We start from the raw sequence: 23350 nt of genomic DNA, 5'->3' as shown, positions 1-23350 counted from the left end.
TTAACATGAAGATAAATTACACTCATGTCACTTTAAAATTACATCAATAGGTCATGTCAGTAGAAGGCAAATTTATGATTAAATTTCAAAGGGAATTTTAAAGATGAGAAGAGCAAATGGATTTCATTCTGCTAATGAATATTCAGTGCATAACATTAAGCAATTATACAGATTATGAAAACAATATATGTTGATAACAAGTGTTGGCAAGAATGCGGAGGAAATGGAACCCTGTATACTGTTGGTAGGAATGTAAATTGATACAGCCACTATGGAAAACAGTATGGAGGTTCCTCAAAAAATTAAAACTACCATAAGATCTAGTGAAATCAGTATCTCTAAGAAATATCTGCACTCCAATGTTCATCATAGAATTATTCACAACACCGAAGATCTGAAAACAATTCAAATTGTTCAATGACAGATGAATCAAGAGAAAGTTAGTTATAAATACAATGAAATATTATTCCACCATAAGAGAAGGAAATCCTGCCATTTGTAACAACGTGTAGAAAGCTGGAAGGCATTATACTAAGTGAAGTAAGCCAGACACAAACATACAATTACTGTTTGATACCATGTGTACATGGAATTTTAAAATGTCAAAGGGGAGAGGTGACCAAGACAGCCAAGTGGGAAGACCTTAAACTCACCTACTCCCATGGACACACCAAAATTACAACTACTTACAGAGCAAATATTTATAAGAATAACTTGAAGACTAACTGGAAAGATTTTTCCACAACTAAAATCATAAAGAAGGAACAATAATGAGATAGGTAGAAGGGATGGAGTCTCAGTATAGTCAGGACCCACACCCCTAGGTCAGTGACTCACAACAGGAGGAATATCACAATCATAGAGGTCCAGCCTAAGGAGAGAGGGGCCAGAGCCCTACATCAGGCTCCCCAGCCTGGGAGTCCTGCACTGGGATGGTGAGCCTCCAGATGTGTGACTTTGAAATCCAGCAGGGCTTATGTCTGGAAGAGCTGGAGAACTATAGGAAAACAGAGACTCCACTCTTAAAAGTCACAAAATCTCGCAACTCTAGACACCCCTGAGGACAGAGATGCTGGCTGCAGCTGCTTTTTGGGAGCTCGTTTTTCCTTGATAACACTGGCACTGGCAAACACCATTTTGGAATCCTCTCTCTAGCCTATTAGCACTGGGAACACTGTCATACACTCTAGAAGGCCAATACTAGCCCAAGGCCTCCCAGAATATACAGACAAGAAAGCAGGAACCAAGCCCCTCCTTCCAGCAGGCCAGCACCAGCCTCTGGTCCCAAGCTATGCAGTCAACAACACAGGAAGACTACCCTACCCTCTAGTAAGTGTACAGTTACTGCACAAGGAATGGCCTTGCAGCCAACTGGACCGGGGTCAACCCTGCCTACCAGTGTGCTCACAGTAGTTAGCCTCACCACAATAGAAAGAGATATACAGTTCATGTAGAGGGCACCCCTTGAGGATATAGCTCCGGGCATTAGAAAGGATCAAGCTTGTGGGACCTATAGGATATCTCCTACATAAGGTCACTTCTTCAAGATGTGGAAACATAACTTACCTATGTAACAGATAGAAATAAATACAAAGAATTGGGCAAAATGAGGAGACAGATGAATATGTTCCAAACAAAGGAAAAAGACAACCTCAGAAAAAAACTAAAAGTGTAGATAAGCGAGCTACCCAATAAAGAGTTCAAGTTAATGATCATAAACATGCTCACCAAATTAGGGAGGAGAACAGATGAACACAGCAAGAACTTTAACAGAGTTAGAAAATATAAAAAACAAAACAGGGCTGAAGACTAAAATAAGTGAAATTAAAAATGTACTAGAAAAAAATCAAAAGCAGATTAGATGATATAGAGGAACAGATCAGTGTTCTGGAAAAGGGAGTAGTGGAAATCACCCAAGCTGAATTGGGGGGGGGGGGAGGGAATTTAATAAAATGGGGATAGTTTATGAGATCTTTGAGACAACATCAAGTGTACTAATATTTACATTAGAGTGGTCCCAGAAGGAGAAGAGAGAGGAAAGTGGCAGAGATCTTTTTAGAAGAAATATTAGCTGAAAACTTCCCTAACCCCAAGGGTAGGAAACAGACATCCAGCTTCAGGAAGCACAGATAGTCCCAAACAAAATGAATCCAAAGAAGTCCACACCAAGACACAGTATAATTATAATTGCAAAAATTAAAGAGAATCTTAAAAGCAGCAAGAGAAAAGCAACTAGCTACATACAAGGGAACACCCATAAGAGTTTCAGCTGACTTTTTAACCAAAACTTTGAGGGCCAGAGGGAGTGGCATGATACATTCTAACTGATGAAAAGGGGGAAAAAAGTACAAAAAAAAAATAAAGCAAATATTAATGGACATAAATGGAGAAATCGATTTAACACAGAACTGTGGGGGACTAAACACCCCACTTACATCAACAGCAGAAAATCAGTAAATAAACACTGCCCTTAAATGACACATTAGAGCAGATAGATTTTTTGTTTTGTTTTTAATTTTTTTGGTCACACCATGCAGCATGTGGGATCTTAGTTCCCCAACCAGGGATTGAACCTGTGTCCTCTGCATTGTGAGTGTGGAGTCTTAACCACTGGGCCACCAGGGAAGTCCCAAGATCATATGGATTTAATAGATATATAGAGAACATTTCATCCAAAACCAGTAGAACAGACATTCATTTCAAGTGCACAGAGAACATTCTCCAGGATAGATCACATGCTAGGCCACAAAACAAGTCTCAATAAATATAAGATGACTGAAATCATATCAAGGAACTTTAATGACTACAACTGCATGAGACTAGAAAACAACTACAAGAAGAAAAGTGCAAAAAACGTAAACATGTGGAATCTAAACAACATGTTATGAAACTACCATAGATCCCTGAGGAAATCTAAGAGGAAATAAAATACCTCACCAAGTGTTGGTGAGGATGTGGAGAAAAGAGAACCCTCATTCACCATTGGTGGGATTGAAAATTGGTGTAGACAGTGTGCAAAACAGTATGAAGTTCCTCAAAAAATTAAAAGTAGAACTGCCATATAATCCAGAAACTCCACTTCTGGGTATTTACTCCAAGAAAACCAAAACATTAATTCAAAAAAATATATGCACACCAATGTTCATTGTAGCCCTATTTACAATGTCCCAGATATGGAAGCAACCAGGTGTCCATTAATAGATGAATGGATAAAGAAGATGTAGTATACACCTATAGTGAAATATTACTCAGCTGTAAAATAAAAATAAATGAAACCGTTCCATTTGTGAAAACATGGATTGATATAAAGGTAACTGTGATAATTGAAATAAGTCAAAGAGATGACAAATATTATATGATTTCACTTATATGTGGAGTCTAAAAGAAAAAAAGAAAACAGACTCATAGGTACAGAAAAAAATGGTTGGCTGTTAAAGGGGAGGGAAGTGCAGAGAGTGAAATAGGTGAAGGGGATTAAGAGGTAAAAGCTCTGGTTATGAAATAAGCCACAGGACATAATACACAGCATAAAATTATGGTCATTAATATTGTAGTCACTTTATATGGGGACACATCATTTCTAAACTTATGGTAGTGATCATTTCAAAATGTATGCAAATATAAAATTACTATGTAGTACACCTGAAACTAACATATTGTACATCAACTATATTTCCATATTTTTTTTCATTAGAAGTTAAACTCATAGAACCAGAGTAGGACAGTGGTTGCCAAGGTTTGGGGGATGGATGGGGTGGGCCACATGGGGGAAATGTTGGTCCAAGGGTACAAACGTTCAATTATAGTATGAGTAAGTTCTGATTTCAGAGGATCTAAAGCACAGTATGATGAATATAGTGAATAAATTACTGTATACCTGAAATTTGCTAAGTAGGCAACTTTCTCTTATTACAGCTGACCCTTGAACAACATGAGTTTGAACTGTGCCGGTCCACTTTACACATGGATTATTTTTTCAATAGTAAATATTACAGCACTAAAAGATTCCTGGTTGGTTGAATCCATGTATGCAGACTTGCAGATACTCAAAAGCCAAGGATATGGAGGGTAGACTACAAATTATACTTGGATTTCTAACTGTTTGGATGGTTGGTACCCTTAACCACTGTGTTGTACAAGGATCAATTGTATTTTCTTGTAGTAACCAGTGTTAAGAAGTCTTTGTTTTGTTTGTTTTTAGCTTTCTGAATATTATGTAATATATGCAGGGCCTTAACTGTGCAGAAACTGCTTTTACTATCCCCTCCTGCAACTTATTTTTTTTTCCCACTCAGCAGTATGGTATACCATCATATAGTGTTTCTTACCAGCACACAGATGTTAAATCTCCTTTAAAAAGAGAAAAGAGAAAAGACACTGGAGATATCCTAGGAAGAGGAGTAGAAGAAAGGCTTTGACATTCATAGCCGTTGCAAACTCACAATGTTATAAAACTAATCCAGTCCCACAGAGGCCAATGTAATCACTTTAAATAGCAAATCTGATTTTTCCCCTATTGTAGTTAAAATCCTTTAATGACTTCCAATTGTCCTTGGATTAGAGACCTAGGTTCTTTGTCCTTTATGTGGTCACAGTGGTACAACTGCTTGTCCCTGAATCACCTGACTTACTCTACTGCCACACTTGTTCTCTTAGCTTTGGCCACCTTGGCTTTCTCAAAGTTCCAAGGCACCCTCTGCTTTCTCCAAGGGCCCTCACATGTGCTCCATCCTCAAACTGGATTACCTCTCCCTTGTCCATGCCACACCCCCACTTTATTTCCACCCATCAGAGCTCATCCAAAGGTTATTTCCTTAAGAAACAACTCACTGACATCAAGACTAAATCAAAATTTCCTGTTCCTATCCTTTCTCCAACACATATCATGACTAATTAAATAATGTAAGAAGATATATTTTTAATGCCTAATTCCTCTAATAGTAGGTAAATCCAGTGATGGCAGGGACCATGTCTGTCTTCTCCACTGCTCTACCCTCAGTGGCTAAGATATTTCTAGTACTAGTTAGCTGCATTACAAATATTTTTAATAATTACCTTGTTTCACATTTTTAACTACTATGTGACTTTTTTTATATTTTAAGATTACTCTTTCTCTTACATGGATTCCCATATGTGTACATTATATTTATGAATTTACAATTATTTCTGTTCCTATGTTCCAGAAAAAATATTAAGTTACCTTTTCTTTTGTGAGTCTTTAAATTTTTTTCCCTTTTAATTTTCTATTTTTAATTTTAGGCTATTTTAACACTTGAAGCCTGAAAATTAATTGCTACTAAACACAAGATATTCATGAAAAAAATGACATGATACATTCAATTTGGATAATCATCCCAGCACTTTTTCAAACTTTCCTCCAAAAATATTTATTAATGTTATCTTTATGAATTAGTCATTCACTATTCTTTCCCTATAATCCTATAATGTGGTTATTTGTATACAAAGTGCAAGCTCAATGATTTTTATAGTGTTTTCATATTTTTTGGATATATGTATATTGTAATGGGAAGAAATGAAATTAAAATCTTAGAAAAAGGCAGAAAAGATAGAAAAATATGACCTTAAAATTTTTTAAATAGAAAATGAGAGAAGGTAAATGACTTAATAAAACAATTGGGAAAATCTACCCCTTTATATGATATGGCCAGTCCACAGATAAAGTGTAGGTTTGAATTTCCCACTGTTCTACTTTCCAAAGAACTCTGAACAAATGGTTTTATGAAGGCCATCTAATGTACCTTGCACAGAACAAGATGCAACTCTCCCATTAAAACCATGTTCCTGCTTTCTAGAAAAGTCGAGCTATAATGTGTACTAAACTTTTGTCAGAAATAGATGTCTCCTTTTGCTGTACCACAGACTAATATACATATGAAATTGAGGAATATGATGACAGATTCAATACAAAAGCATTCAGCAATTTTACCCTTAGACACCAGCCTATTCATGTATAACACAGCAGAAAATTTATCTCACTCAAATATGTGAAAGTTATTTTAAAAAAAACAAAAACAAAAACACTGCTAATTTGGAGGGAATTTTAAAGTAATGTTTTAAAAAAATTTTTAAAGGCTGTTTCTTAATTATTCACTAATAAGCTACATGAATAAAATAGATCAAACCAGTGGCCTGAATTGATAATAGTGTGATAGGTATACCAAATTAAATGTGTTTATCTATAAATATATTTAAGCTGTTCTATTCCTATAATATGAATAAGAATACAAATATTTAATTAATTATACACATTGTCATGAATTCTTAGATATCTGAAATAAGCTTTGAGAAATCATATAATTATGTCCTATTGCAGGATTTAGTTATTAATCTTGTGCCCATAGATTCCCAGTGAAAAAATATATATAGTCTCCTCAATCACTGCAGTGTACTGCAGCTTTGACAGTCAGAAAATTGTACATTTTACCTTCAATTACTTTTTATTATCTAAAATAATATATACTTTTACAACAGGCACAATAGGGTCTATATTCACTCCATTCTACTGCAGATGCTATCTTGTTTTAGACAACTATTAAAAAGCTAGTATTTTTCTTTTCATTTCATGAATGTGTTCAATATTTGCATAATGAGTCCTCTCAAAAGATAAGAGAATGAACGAGGAATAAATTGCAACCTCCCTGCATAATGACTCTACCTTTAAAGATGGATCACACATGGCCACGCTTAAATGTACCCAATCTATCAATATTTATTAAGTAGACAGAAAGTCAATTGAACCATAACTTGCTTTGTGCTAAGAAAGAAACACAGAAAAGGATATTGGAGGATTATTGAGAAGAAACTTAAGAACCGTTCCCAAAGTCAATACCAGAAGCTCCTACTAAATCTCTTTTTCCAAATTTTTATGGAATTGAACAAGCCATCTACAGTGGAAATTAGAGAAGGTAACTAAATAGGAAATGGCTATGCCCTGTCAGAAAACCTTATTGAGTTCTTCAAACAAGGATCTTCAGTCTCCACTTGTAAAGATGCTCTGCACATTCACATACATTGTACAAGAAGTTTATTATAGATTCCTATTTTACTTCCCCAGTTGGAAAGTATTCCTTGAGAACACGGTTGTTGCTCTGATGTATTTTGAGTTCCACAGTGAAGTGTTTAGTAAGGGCAAACTACTGGATGGTGAAGAATTAGTGCAGTATATTTGAAACGTTATCATTCATATACCAAAACAAAAACAAAATGCCACTCCTAAGCATGGCCTTACCCCCTTTCTTGACTCTATTAGTACTCATGTTGGTTGAACATTCTGTGTGGCAGATGCAGTGCAAGCACTTTCCCTCGGTCAATCATTGAATTCTGACAAACTCTAAGTTTTATAACATTCACTGTACAGATGAGGAAAACAAAGTCTGAAGGGTTATTTTAGCCTAGGTTAAAAAAAAGTAACACAATTGACCCTTGAACAAGATGGGGATTAGGGACACAGGTTCTGTGAATTTGAGAATCCGAGTATAATTAATAGTTGGCCCTCTGTATCCGTGGTTCCTCAATATCCTCTATTCTACATCAAAGATTAGAACCAACCAACCACAGATAATGTAGTACTGTAGTATTTACTACTGAAAAAAAATTGCTTAGAAGTGGACCCTCGCAGTTCAAACCCCTGTTGTTCCAGGGTCAAGTGTAATCAGAAATCTGAGGCATCAGACACACGTCTTTCCGATTCTACAGATCATGCTTTTAGCCATTGCACTATAGGGCCATACAGTGATTAACTTGAAAAAGAACTAAATGAACAGTCTGTTTAAGAGATGTAATAATTTAAATTTTCAGCTGTCACTCTCTGCCTGACAATTTAAAACTGAGTCCCACACACATTGAAGGCATACACTTCTTGAAAATATTTATCCTTAGGTGGTGAGGAAAATAGGAGCAAGTTATTCAACCTTACACTGCCCTATTTTCTCTATCTGTAGTATGTATATATGTTGTTCGGGATTTTTTTTTTAAGGCTTTTCTGTCTGTGTATGTGTTTCTTTTCTGTGTTTTCTATTTTTACCTCCCCTTATCCCAGTGCCTAAATCTGGCTCAGTTTTCAGGGGATGTTTGTGGCTTCTGTTTCATATAAGTTTGAGCCCAAGGAAAAGGAGATCTTGATAATGCAAGAATCAGAATACAAGATTTAAAAAGAGATACCTGTTTAAAAGAAAATTTCTTAAACAGCTTTTACCTTTTCATCATGTATGTAACCTCAACAAAAGAATAGCCTAAGGGTCTGAGGAAATATGTCAAATTTCACCTGATGAAAAGCTACACTTTACAGTGAGGAAAAGTGGCTCAACAGCAGACATTTTCAATATCCTGCGAGCTCTCTTTCACTGAGAGAGATCTCTTACTCTCTAATATAAGATCTCTGTCCAAAAAACCCCACTATGTTATACTCTTCTAAATTAATTGGTTCCAGGGATACTGGACAACTAAGCTCAAATACAAAATAATAATGCAGCAGGCTAAAGCTGAGCTAGAGAAAAATAAAGATTTGATGTCAAGGCTAAGGCCCTCTGGAGCCACAATTCACTACATGTTTTCCAGTTAGATCAAGAATTGAGAGCAGAGTCTGGGCAAGATTAGCTTTCAGAGAAGTAAGAAGGACACATCTGGCTATAGTCAAGTCTTCATTAGACCACCTCCCACATGAAGCTGTCTCTTGTCTGAATATACTTTCTTGTCTCTAAGGATCCTTCAAGCTCTTCTACTTTTTCCAGTACAGCACTGTTTGTGTGCACCTCCATTTGTGCTCCTTTTCCCCCTAATTCTTTCCTTCCTTACCCTCTCTTAAACATCTCAAAGTGACAGTGTTCCATAGATATTGATTCTGAGACTTCTGGGCCACAGGGCAGGGGGTGGGGAAATAAGAGTTCCACTTCTTACCAGTTTCAGTGTTTCACACAAGATCTCATTGTTTAAAAAATGGACTTCCACTTTTGAAAAAAATTCCAAAGCTTTGAAAAACATTGGTCTATTCTCAATTTCTTACTGCTCATTTACTCTACAGCATCTTGCAATCTCGTTTCCAATCTCACCACTCGACTGAAACAATCTTTCAAAAGTCACAGCTGGACTTAATGGATAAGGCCATTCATTTGCTCTCCTCAGCCCAATCCTTTCCCATCCCTCTATATCACTTCAAACACCTGACAGTACCTTCCTTTAAAATACTCTATACTTTGCCCTTCTTAGACAATGTGCTATCCCAGTTATGCTACCCAAAAAGCTATTCCCCTGAGTCCTTCATTAAATATCATTACTTCAGCCACAATCCATCGGCAAGGCAGTATCTGGCAGGGCAAGAAATAGTGGACTTGGAATCTGAAGACTCGGAGCCAATGAGGGATTTGGGAATTCTCCATCAAATATAATCAAATATATTACAGAGTTCTAATCACAATAGGTGCTTAATAACTGATTTTGAAGAAAAGAATATAATGAATAAATATGTTCTTAGAAAAGTATGGATATAAACTTAATGACAAATTTGAAATACTTGCTTTGCAATGACATTCTTTTATGATACTCTTTGAAGTGAAATGCAGTTTGTTTTATAATCTTGACAATCTAGTTTCTTGACCCATGATATTTCCATGACGGGGCTGTGTGAAGGGAAGAATACAAAAATGACCAGTAGATTCAGTCAAAGAAATGTGCTGAAGGTCAAGCCTGAGGGACAGATACCTTATTTTTCAATATATACTAAAAAACAGTTCTGTTGACTGAATATCTTAATGTCAGGTTAGTTATTTGGGATTTTATCATCAGTTCTATATATTTCTACCAACTTTTTAAAAAGAACACTCATTGGACCCCTATGATATCTACCTTGCTTTGCAACATATTTTTAGACTCAAATAACCTGTGATTTGAAAGGATGGTGATATGTGTTTGCCCTCTATTTAACTGAAGGTAGCTTTGATGGCAGATACAGATCACAATGGTACTTCTTTAGTATAAATAGTTGGATATGAGCAATGAGTAATACAAAGTGATTCTGACAATTACATCACTTGGCAGAATATTTTCAATCTTTGAAAATAAATTGTTTAAATATATTCCTTTGAGATAATGATTATGGCTATATTCACTTCACATCATTTTTAAGGGGCATTAAAATGGATCTCGACATTGGAAAATGGATTTCTGAGATCATGAGCCATATCTCACAGTTCATTTGAGTGTAAATTTAGTGAGGAAAATATATCAAAGTCTAAAAGGAGAGAAACAAATGTTCCAATTCTACAGAGTTACAATACCAACTATAGTCTTTCTAAATACGTATTTAAAGGAATATCATTAATAAATTTGAAAATTTATGTTTAAATATGCACATTTAAGATACATATTTGAAAAATTATTTTAAAAATTACCTCTGGTCATTCAAAGAATGTGTATGGGCTAAATCTCTTTACAACACACAATAACTGGAATTACCATAAAGATGGTAAGAATGTCTACCTATTTATTACTTCCCAAAAATTGGGTCCCAAGAAACAACTTAAGTTGAAAGCAAATGGCCATGTCAACACTCTGCATTAAAATTTGGAGAGCTCAGTACCTGGGGGAAGAATGAATCCTTCAAGATATGAGATTTGATGTCTACAGACATCATGAGGTCATAAGTTATTCTTTGTTGATGTGTATTCACATACCTCAAGAGTAAACAATAGCACAAAACATACATAGGAGTTGGTAGAGGTACATCACACATAGAAGCTACCCTAGGACATATGGAGTCTTTTTTTTTTTTTCTATTGTAAAGTTTATATAAACTCTTGCTCTCCACCCTCCTCCCTTGTTATTTGTCTCTAATGCTCTGTCTCTATGATGGCAATTCTACCTGGCTACCTAGATTCATGTTTCTTAAATCATCAATATTAATCTAAATAGTCTTCAAGTGCTGACCTTTACTGTTTGGAATCCTAATATCTGCTCATTCCCACCCTGCATACTTGAATTCTTTAAGTTTGAACTGTTTCAGAACTAGATATTCTGCACCTGCCTTTAATTTCTGATATTGAACTTTGTGGATTATAGTGACTTACTTAACTTCTTTAACAAGTATAATGCTCAATCATCCTTTGTACTGTCACTGAAACCCTGGCATGATGTTCTTTGCCCTTCTTGAAAAGAAGGACCAAACATGATCCCAACCACTGTTGTTCTCAAACCCCCACAGTTCTGTACTTGATTGTTTCATCCCATCTCTAAGACCTGTTCTAGTATCTGTATACTTCAAAATTATAGGAAAGAAACCAAAGAAAAAATAATAATAATGAAGGGGAAAAAATAAAGGAGTTGTGGTTACAAAGGGAAAAGATGAAAATGAAGTCTAGATCATAAGTGGAAAAGTTGATTGTGAATAAGAGGAATGGTTTGGAAAATGGAAAAAAGTAGAAAAATGAGTAGAGGGATAGTTATAAAGACCAGCCTTCTCTTCAGTGCTTTGATCCTCCCCTAAGAGTATAGGAGGGAGGGTTTTATTGCAGGAGAGAAAATGGAAAGACATGAGAGTGAGATCTTAAGGAGATAGTTAATTTTTTTTTGAAAAATGTGTGAGTCATTCTTCAGGGAATCAAAAGATGTTTTGATTTCAAAAAAAAAAAAAAAAGAGGTAATAGTCCAGGTGATGTTATTCAGCATAAATACACAGCTGGCCAAATTTTATCATAAAATGCTGACAAGATAATGTACTTACTACTCCTGCCCACCAGAAAAAGTGACAGACGTAATTATACTCATGATAAAACTTAATAGATTTTCTCATATACTAAATCTCTATAGAAATGGATAGTCCAACAGAGAACTTACTTATACAAAAGGTAGAATGAGAATACATGCAATATTCAGTACAAAATGTGATTCTTTTGATTCTTGGTTTGCTACCTTCTTTCCTTTAAAGCAAAGTACTGTAACAAAAAGAGGTTTGCATTTGGGTTATGTCCAAGGGCACAATTCACTTTTACAATTTCCTCTATACTAATTATACTGAGATCATTTAATTCATGTGCATAGAAGCACTCAAAAAAAATCTATGTCAACAACTGTATTACTTTATTCTTTTCCTTATGGGCATCATGTTGCCTAACAGTCCTTAAATAACATAACAGAAAAAATATTAAGTGCAACATTAATTAAAATACAGAAAATTAGTATTAACATTGTACTTAAAATGTTTTAAGTGGAAACTAATATGTTCAATATTATTTATTTTCAGGGTCAAAATTCATATTTATTCATATATATCTACATATATATGAAAATTCATATATACCTACATATGTAAAAACATACTATATTTATGCCTATATATTATAATTATATCACAGATTATATAATTAATTATATAAATATAAAACTATGTCTATGTGTATTTACATAAAAAATGCATGTATATCTCTACATGATAGAATGTATGTAGAGCAGATTTAACTGTGTGAAGTTAAAATGAATAAATTTAAAGCATAATCACAGTCACAAAAATAATAAAATCTTAGACTCAATTTTATAAGACACTTTTAGAATTGTGGCCTTTTTATATATAATCCTTAAAACAACATAACAAAATGTATAACGCTCACTTCAGAAATTAGTAAACTAAGTTACAAATCGGTGAAGCAGCACGCACTAAGTCACAAAGCTAATAAGTGAAGAGTCTGAATTTTGCAAGCAACCAAGTTTTCTTTTATCTTGCTACTATATTTTAATACATTTTAGTGCCTATCTACACATCAATATACTCTACACATTTACCTAGATCCTCAGAAATCTTTTTACATGTCTCGGCACAGACCATTCTCCCATTTCCAACAACAGGAATTCTGAAGTTTCCATCTTCCCAAGCCCTTTAAACCCATTCTTGACTCCTGTCTAGAAGATGATTACATGATCTTCCACTTTGAAAAACTTATATCAGGAATGAATACTCAACTTGATATGTACAGAAGAACCCATATTGTCCTGAGTTCCAATATTTCCTCTAGGATTAGAATAAAAGAGGTTTTATTTCCAGACAAGTTGATTTTAAGTGGAATGGTTTTTGGTGTATTCTCTCCCTTTTCTTATGCCATGTGCTAGTATGTTACTATGCTGCTTCAATAGCAGAAGGGCAGACTTTGTCTTTATTGCTGTTGAAACTGCAATGGCAACCCTATTAGTCAGGAATCCACCTTTTTACCAGTTTCAGGGACCAGGATCTTTAAATCTGGAGGTTAACCTTGCTGATGCAAATCTTATCAGACAGTAGATCCTCCAGGTGATTCTATTACAGCTAAAGTTTGAGGACCATTGCTTCATGTATTAAACTATGAGAATATAGAGGAAAAAACCCCAACAGTCTAGAGGAATTAAAGAAAATCGTGGAAATGGGTGCAACTTGTTGTGGACATAGGTCTTTAGTAATCACATTGCTCTTTGAACGTGGTCTAATTTCCTCACTATTGTCCCTTATCCCCTCAAAACAACATTCTGGAATGTTATCCATTGCTTATAGTCCTCTGCACGTAAGAAGTGTGCTTCCAGAAAACCCATCTTCAGGACAGACTAAGAAATTTCAGCTTTATGTGATTTCGAACTCAATTAAATATAGTTTCATTGCTTCATGAGGGGTTAATCAATTGTTTTCAGAAAGAATTTGATTTAAAAAACAACCCTTCCAGATATCGTTACAAATCTGTTGTCACACTATAAAATCTGGTTCCAGGGTGGGAAAATTAAGTGAGGAACACTCCTTACAGAATGTCAGTTTCACAAACCATCTTCTTCACAAGCCTCAGGCGAACTATATAATTTGCATATCATACAAATGATACAACATAATCACATAGTAACAGCTTAGAAGTTTCTACAATGTATGCAATACTTAGATAAAAGACGCACATTCTGTAATAAACCCACGTTAAAAGTCACTACTAATGATTTATTAGTAAGTTAAATGTGTATGAAATTTTAGTTATAAAAGGTGAAAACACAAAAGGTTACTTGAATGTTTAGATAGTTATCCTTTCACTTTTCTCAGGGTTCAGAAATAGTAATCCTTTTCTATTTCTTTTCTTCACTATTCAGAAATAATTAGTTAGGGTTAGAGATCTGAAAAAAAGACAAAATCTCTACGTCATAAAAATTTATGCTGTACTTATTAAATATTTTGTTTTTGTTCTATGTAAGAAGTAATTTTGTTATAAAAGGAATGTGCTATATAATTGGCAAGATTTTTCTGAGATTTTAGTACTTTTATTTAAAAGGAAATGTTAGTATTGGAAACTAACATTTATAATTCTGAATGTTAATGACAGTCATTATTCATAGTCACTCTTCTTTTGGAGGTTGGATAATCCCCTACTGTTTAACTTTTCTTTGAATATTTAATGAACCACCAAAGAATTGTTCCTAAGGATATTAGCTGCTGTGAAAAGATTTTCACTCCTCCAGAAATCATTTAAGATAAACCCATGGTTTATTATATGGAATGCTCTGAAGTTCTGAACTATGGCCTTGAAAATATTCATAAAGATTTTTGTCATAAATTGTGGGACAAAGAAAAAAATATTGTATGATATTTTAAGAGTTAGAGTGATATACATCACATATTTCAAACTTTTATATTTTCAATTAAAAAATTCTTTATAATTCTATAACTTAAAAAACTGGAAAACAAAATCTTATGAAATCATCATTTCCTAAATTTAAGAGATTTCCGATTTCAGATTGTCAGCTTACCTGAATCTTCTATATTAGCCCAAAATTTTTGCCTGAATTTGTTTTAATCAGCAAGTATGCAAAACTAAGGGACTTGTCAAATTAATTGTAATTTACATTCATAGAAAAGTGCTATAAATCAAAATAACATAATTCAAATCCATCACCTCATAGAAGTTAGGTTACAATAGAGGCTTAATTTGTTCACTGAGTCTATTGACTATATTTTTATAGCAATGGGAAACAAGTTGCATAATCATCTACCAATTAATATATACCTGTAGCCTTGACTTTTTGAAAGTTTCACGTAAGTAAACACTTCAAAATTAATATTACCTTAAATTTGTATAATCTTTCACTGTATTGTCAGACACATATCCCCTAACTGCTACTTTAAGAAGTATTTAATATGATTCTATGTCATAGAATGTGTGTATACAAGGGTGTATGTGGATACTTTTTACCTAGCTTCCAGTTCCTGCAGAATTTCTTTTGCAACAATTTAAAAGAAATATAAGGCTTATGGTAATTAAATTCTAAAGAAAATTTTTAAGTGGATAATTGATAGGTAGCTTTGAGAAGTCTTTTAGGGAATCTTTAAGCAGCTCATGAGCCTTCTAAAAGGTGTACCTAGTAGAGTATATTTTACTGCTTTTTAAAAAATATTAGTACTATGGAAAAAGACTGGTGATGCTTTTGATATCGGCATACCCACCTTGCTTTTAAGTTGATGAAATTTATAATGAGAAGAGCTAATGGTGAAGCATACTAATCCTCAAGGATTCACTGATTATTTTTTGACATACTATGACAGGCAATTAACAGTCTCTGATATATAGTAAAAATTGTTAGTTGATATTAGAGTTATTAATAAAATCATACTGTGGTATATGTGGTAAAGAAATTAGTTCATACAATTGTGACCTTCATTTCTGTTATTTTTTACAAAATAAATTGTGTTTGAAAAAATAATGGTTGAAAAGCTCACAAAAGTTATGAAAGATATCAAATACTCAGAGATCCACACATAGACACATTACAGTTGACCCTTGAAAAACATGGGTTTGAACTGCATGGGCCCACCTATAGGTGATTATTTTCCATATATACTTTAGTACTACATGATCCACATTTGGTCGAATTCTTGGATGTGGAACCTTGGATATGGAGGGCTGATTGTAAAGTTATACACGTGTTTTCCACTGTGTAGAGGGTTGGCACCCTTAACAGCCAGGTTGTTCAAGGGTCAAATGCATAATTAAACTGTTAGAAGACAAATAATAAAGAGAAAATCTGACAGTACCAAGAAAGAATTGACTCACCATGTATAAAGGACTTTGAATAATATAAACAGCTAATTTATCATCAGAAACTATGGAGACCAGAAGGCAGTAGGATGTTTTATTGAAAGTACCAATTCATCAGGAAGATAAAACCTATACACAGGAAATACCAGAGTCTCAAAATATATGGAGCACACATTGACAAAACTTAAAGATGATACAGATAGTTATACAATAATAGAGACTTCAATACCCCACTTTCAATAATGGATAGAACAGCTAGAAAGAAGAGCAATAATAAAAGACTTGAAAAACACTATAACCCCCAAACACTATAACCTAACTGACACATACAGAACACTTAATACCACAGAGTATATATTCTTCTCATGTGTACCTGGAACATTCTCCAGAATAGACCATATGTTAGGCCATGAAACAACTTTCATGTTTAAACAAGACTGAATTTATACAGAGTAACTCCTCTGATCACAATGAACTGAAGCAATAACTAAAACAAAACTCAAAGATATGTGGAAATTAACCAATACACTCAAACAGAGAATAGGTCTGTATTAGGTTGTAGGGATACCATAACAAAGTACCACAGACTGGGTTACTTCAGCAGTTTACCTTCTTACATTTCTGGAGGCTAGAAGTCCAAGATGGTAACAGGATTGTTTCTTCTGAGAGCCTCTCTTTGCCTTAGAGAGGACCATCTTCTGTCTTCACATGACATTCTGTGTGTGTTGGTGTCCTAATATCCTCTTACAAGGACACCAGTCATATTGTATTACAGACCACACAGATGACCTCATTTTACCTTAATTACCTCTTTAAAGGCCCTATCTGCAAATCTACTAATATCATAGGGTATTTGGGTTAGGACTTCAACATGTGAATTTTGGGGGAACACAGTTCAGCTCATAATAATATCAAAGAAGAAATAACTAGGAAAATTTGAAAACACTTTTAGGTGAATGGAAACAATCACAGCATACCAAATGTACTGAATGCCACAAAAGCTGTGGTCAAAGGGAAATTTACAGCTGTCAATGCCTATATTAATAAAGAAGACAGACCTCAAACCAACAACCTAACTTTACACCTTAAGGAACTAGAAAATAAAGAGCAAATTAAGCCCAGAACTAGCAGAAAAAAGGAGATAAGGCTAGAAAAGAGAATTGAAAAATAGAGAATATATACAAAATCAATATTGGTTCTTTAAAAGGATCAACAATATTGAAGAATCTTTAGTTAGACTGACTAAGAAAGAAGTGACAGGACACAGCTAACTAAAATCTGAAATAAAAGTGGGACATTACTACCAAATTTACAGAAACAAGGATTGTAAGAAAATATTATGAACAATTATATTGACAATACATTAATCTAGACAAAATGGGTAAATACTTAGACACATGCAAATCACTAACTTTTCCTCACAAAAAATTTAGAAACTCAATGGACCTCTAATGAATAAAGGGACTGCATCAATAATCAAAAACCTACTGACAAATTAAGTCCAAGACTAGATGGCTTCACTGGCGAATTGTACCAAACTTCTAAGTAATCAAAACCAACACTACTCAACTCAAACTTTTCCAGGGCTTCCCTGGTGGCGCAGTGGTTGAGAATCTGCCTGCCAATGCAGGGGACACGGGTTCGAGCCCTGGTCTGGGAAGATCCCACATGCTGTGAAGCAACTAAGCCCGTGAACCACAGCTACTGAGCCTGCGTGTCTGGAGCCTGTGCTCCGCAACAAGAGAAGGCCACGACAGTGAGAGGCCCACGCACCACGATGAAGAGTGGCCCCCGATCGCCGCAACTAGAGAAAGCCCTTGCACAGAAACAAACACCCAACACAGCCAAAAATAAATAAATAAATAAACTTATTTTAAAAAAAAATAGAACAGAGGAAACACTTCCCATGACATTCCAGAAGACCAGAATTACACAGATATCAAAGTCAGACACAGATACAAGAAAAACAAAAACTACAGACCAATATTCTTTATGTATATAGACACAAAGATGTTCACAACACTACAAAACGAAATCCAGGTGTACATTTAATGGATTATACATTATGGCCAAGTGAGATTTATCCCAGGAATGCAAGAATGTTTCTGTTTAAGAAAACTAACCAATGTAATACATGGTATTTACAGAACTAAGAAAATATAAACATGATAATCTTAATAGATATGGGAAAGGCAACTGACAAAATTCAATACCCTTTCATGATAAAAATTCACAGCATACACAATGGTGAAGGACTGAAAGCTTAGCTTCTAAGATTAGGGGAAAAAGCAAAGATTCCCACTTTTACTACCAATATTCAACGTTAAACTTGAAGACTTATCTAGAGTAATTAGAAAGGAAAAAATAAAAGGCACCCAAATTGGAAAATAAGTAAAAGGATGTCTATTTGCAGATGAAATGATTCCATATATAGAAAATCTCAATCTACAAAAAAGTAATTTTTTATATTTTAAAAATTAGTAGTTTAGGGCTTCCCTGGTGGTGCAGTGGTTGAGAGTCCGCCTGCCAATGCAGAGGACTCAGGTTCACGCCCCAGTCTGGGAGGATCCTACATGCTGCAGAGTGGCTGGGCCCGTGAGCCATGGCTGCTGAGCCTGCGCATCCGGAGCATGTGCTCCGCAACGGGAGAGCCCACAACAGTGAGAGGCCCGTGTACCACAAAAAAAAAAAAAAAAATTAGTAGTTTAATATTTGTATTTTTCCATTTTTTTTTTAGTGCAATTGGCTAAACCCAGATAGATGGATCCTGAAATTCCAGTTTCTTTCTAAAATAAAAAATTTTTATTTGGCATCCATCTGTTTACACTACATTATTAGTTTTAATCAAGTGGTATTTAAAGATATAGTGAGAATATGTGACTATTTTTCTAGTGTCTAAATACCATCAAGTCAGAGGTCAGTATTATTCTCTATATATCCATATAATTTATGTAACAGATGTTCATGGACTACCTGTTGATTGAATGAGTACTTCTTCTCAGACAGAGAAATGGAGAAAAGATGTCTGCAATGCCATTTTATGATCAAAATTCTGAATGTCAGTTTTTGAACATAAAAATTCTTTTTTTTTTTTTTTTTTTTGCAGTACGCGGGCCTCTCACTGTTGTGGCCTCTCCCGTTGTGGAGCACAGGCTCCAGACGTGCAGACTCAGCATCCATGGCTCACAGGCCCAGCTGTTACGCGAAATGTGGGATCTTCCCAGACCGGGGCACGAACTCATGTCCCCTGCATTGGCAGGTGGACTCTCAACCACTGCGCCACCAGGGAAGCCCATCATAAAAATTCTTGATCATTTAATTTTACAATATCCACCATAAGGGCAATAAAAAAAGTAAAAATAAAACCTTAGCACTGAATTTTAAGGTATTCTCCAAGTGTTTTATTGTCATTGGCAACAGGAGACAATGAATCATTCATTTACATGTGTTCTGGAACTTTAAGAGGTATCTTCACCATTGGGTCAAATAATAAGTGATGTATAACCTTGTGCTTTTTCTGACCATATGCCATCCGAATCTTTGATCACACTTGAACAAAACGCCCAGCTATAATTAGGCACCAAATAGAAATACACGTGTATTTCGTATAAGATAATCCTCATTTAATTCTTATTTCTTTGGAATATACATAAAATGATTGATTTGACCTGTGACATAAAATTCATTTCTGTGTTTCCCCCATGAAATTTCAGTGCAACCACTGACTTTGCCTTCCTCTCCATTGCCCAAGGACACTCAAGCTGTTAAGTGTTTCCAGACCAATGGTGCATGTCTGCTCTCTACACTCTGGAAAAAAATCTACAGACTTGGGAAAAATATGAAACAGAGCTGTGAAATTGTTTCTATGTTATTTATTTCAATAATAATAAGGAAAAGGGCAAAAGTTGAAAGACTGAATCAATCAGGCATAATTGAAACTCACCCCAGTGTTACTAAATCAACTTTCTGGGGCTTACATTTCCTATAGATTTAATGTAAAGTGAAGGAAAAAGAAAAGACTAAAAGTAATGTTTACTCTTCATATTTTCAGTGCACTGAAATAATGCTGCAAATATATATCTTGGTCTGGATGAGTAAAATTATACTTGCTTCATCATTTGTAATTACTTTCAGTGAACTTTATACTAAAATTTTACCATGTAATGCTTTCAGTTCCGCAAAGATGTTAATTTATGGCAGTGGTAATAAACGTAAAGTATAGTGAGTCTTTATAAGTCTATTGGATCACTGCACACTAGGATAGTTTTTAGTAACATAAAGCCACTAATTCTTCTCAGCAGAAACTCTGCAGGCCAGAAGGGAGTGGCAGGATATATTTAAAGTAATGAAAAAGAGAAAAACCTACAACCAAGATTACTCTACCCAGCAAGGATCTCATTCAGATTCGAAGGAGAAATAAAAAGCTTTCCAGACACACAAAAGCTCAGAGAATTCAGCACTGCCGAACCAGCTTTACAGCAAATGTTAAAGAAACTTCCCTAGGCAGCAAACACAAGAAAAAGACCCACAAAAACAAACCCAAAACAATTAAGAATATGGTAATAGGAACATACACATCGATAATAACCTTGAGTGTAAATGGATGAAATGCCCCAATCAAAAGACACAGACGGGCTGAATGGATACAAAAACAAGAAACGTATATATGCTGTCTCCAAGAGACTCACTTCGGACCAAAGGACACATACAGACTGAAAGTGAAGGGAAGGAAAAAAATATTCCACACAAATGGAAATCAAAAGAAAGCTGGAATGGCAATACTCATATCAGATAAAATAGACTTTACAATAAAATCTGTTACAAGAGACAAAGAAGGACACTACGTAATAATCAAGTTTTCAATCCAATAAGAAGATATAACATTTATAAATGTTTATGCATGCAACAAAGGAGGACCTCAGTACACAAGACATGCTAATGACCATGAAAGGGGAAATTGACAGTAACACAATAATAGCAGAGGGCTTTAACACCCCACTTTCACCAATGCACAGACCATCCAAAGAGAAAATAAAGAAGCACAAGCTTTAAATGACACAATAGACCAGATAGATTTGCTTGATACTTATAGAAGATTCCACCCTAAAGTGGCAGAATACACCTTCTACTGAAGTGCACATGGAACATTCTCCAGGAGAGATCACATCTTGGGTCACAAATCAACCCTTGGTAAATTTAAGAAAATTGAAATCGTATCAAGTATCTTTTCTGACCACAATGCTATGAGACTAGATATCAATTACAGGAAAAAATCTGTAAAAAAATACAAACACATGGAGGCTAAACAATACACTACTAAATAACTAAGAGATCACTGAAGAAATCAAAGAGAAAATCAAAAAACACTAGAAACAAATGACACTGAAAACACAATGACCCAAAACCTACAGGATGCAGCAAAAACAGTTCTAAGGGGGAAGTTTATAGCAATACAATCCTACCTCAAGAAACAAGAAACATCTCAAACAATCTAACCCTATACTTAAAAACAACTAGAGAAAGAAGAAGAAAACCCAAAGTCAGTAGAAGGAAAGAAATCATAACAATCAGAGCAGAAATAAATGAACTAGAAACAAAGAAAACAATAGCAAACATCAATAAAACTGAAATCTGGTTCTAGAAGATAAACAAAATTGATAAACCCTTAGCCAGACTCATCAAGAAAAAAAGGGAGAGGACACAAATTGAAAAAATTAGAAACGAAAAAGAAGAAATCACGAATGACATCACAGAAATACAAAGGATTATAGGAGACTACTACAAACAACTATATGCCAATAAAATGGACAACCACGAAGAAATGGACAAATTCTTAGGAAAGTACAATTTTCCAAGACTGAACGTGGAAGAATTAGATAATATAAACAGACATATCTCAAGTAATGAAATTGAAACTGTAATTAAAAATCTTCCAACAAGCAAAAGTCCAGGACCAAATGGCTTCAAAGGCGAATTCTATCAAACAATAGAATTCGGACGAGTTAACACCCATAATTCTCAAACTCTTCCAAAAAACTGCAGAGGGAGGAACACTTCCAAATTCATTCTACAAAGCCACCATTACCCTGCTACCAAAAGCAAAGATACCACAATAAATGAAAATTATAGATCAGTATCACTGACGAATATAGATGCAAAAATCCTCAACAAAATACTAGCAAACAGAATCCAACAATACATTAAAAGGATCATACACCATGATCAAGTAGGATTTATCCCGAGGATGCAAGGATTCTTCAATATACACAAATCAGTCAATGTGATACATCGTATTAACAAATTAAGGAATAAAACCCATATGATCATCTCAATAGATGCAGAAAAAGCTTTTGAAAAAATTCAACACCCATTTATGATAAAAACTCTCCAGAAAGTGGGCATAGAGGGAACCTACCTCAATATAATAAAGGCCATATATGACAAATCCACAGCCAACCTCATACTCAATGGTGAAAAACTGAAAGTATTTCCACTAAGATCAGGAAAAAGACAAAGATGTCCACTCTCACCACTCTTATTGGAAGTCCTAGCCATGGCAAACAGAGAAGAAAAACAAATTAAAGGAACACAAATTGGAAAGGAAGAAGTAAAATTGTCACTGCTGGCAGATGACATGATACTATACATAAAAAATCCTAAAAATGCCACCAAAAATCTACTAGAACTAATCAATGAATTTGGTAAGGTTGCAGGATACAAAATTCATGCACAGAAACCTCTGGCATTCCTATACACTAACAACAAAAAATCGGAAAGAGAAATTAAGGAAACAATCCCATTTACCATTGTAACAAAAAGAATAAAATACCTAGGAATAAACCTACTTAAGGAGGTGAAAGACTTGTACTCAGAAAACTATAAAACACTGATGAAAGAAATCAAAGATGACATTAACAGATGGAGGGATATACCATGTTCTTGGATTGGAAGACTCAATATTGTGAAAATGACTATACTACCCAAAGCAATCTACAGGTTCATTGCAATCCCTATTCAACTACCAATTGCACTCTTCATGGAATTAGAATGAAAAATTTTACAATTCGTATGGAAACACAGGAGACCCAGAATATCCAAAGCAATCTTGAGAACGAAGAACAGAGCTGAAGGAATCAGGCTCCCTGACTTCAAACTATACTACAAAGCTACAGTAATCAAGACAGTATCGTACTCGCACAAAAACAGAAATAGAGATCAATGGTACAGGATAGAAAGCTCAGAGATAAACCCATGCACCTATGGTCACCTTATTTTTGATAAAGGAAGCAAGAATATACAATGGAGAAAGA

The sequence above is a fragment of the Tursiops truncatus genome, chromosome 18 (genome assembly GCF_011762595.2).
Source record: "Tursiops truncatus isolate mTurTru1 chromosome 18, mTurTru1.mat.Y, whole genome shotgun sequence".
In the NCBI taxonomy this organism is placed as follows: Eukaryota; Metazoa; Chordata; class Mammalia; order Artiodactyla; family Delphinidae; genus Tursiops; species Tursiops truncatus.
The sequence above is the reverse complement of the archived record's forward strand: the minus strand, read 5'-3'. Positions refer to the sequence as shown.